The following is a 224-nucleotide window of genomic DNA, read 5'->3' as shown; positions in this document are numbered from 1 at the left end:
AGCCATTGGGATCAATGGAGAGCCATTGGGATCCATAGAGATCCATTGGGACCCAGAGAGAGCCATTGGGATCCATAGGGATCCATTGGGATCCATTGGGATCCATAGGGACACACATATGTCCTTGTTGACCCTCCTGATCCCTTTCTCTGTCCCCAGGGAGGACTGGAAGCCCGTGCTGACGATAAACTCCATCATCTACGGCCTGCAGTACCTGTTCCTGG

The sequence above is a fragment of the Coturnix japonica genome, unplaced genomic scaffold (genome assembly GCF_001577835.2).
Source record: "Coturnix japonica isolate 7356 unplaced genomic scaffold, Coturnix japonica 2.1 chrUnrandom542, whole genome shotgun sequence".
NCBI lineage: Eukaryota > Metazoa > Chordata > Aves > Galliformes > Phasianidae > Coturnix > Coturnix japonica.
The sequence above is the reverse complement of the archived record's forward strand: the minus strand, read 5'-3'. Positions refer to the sequence as shown.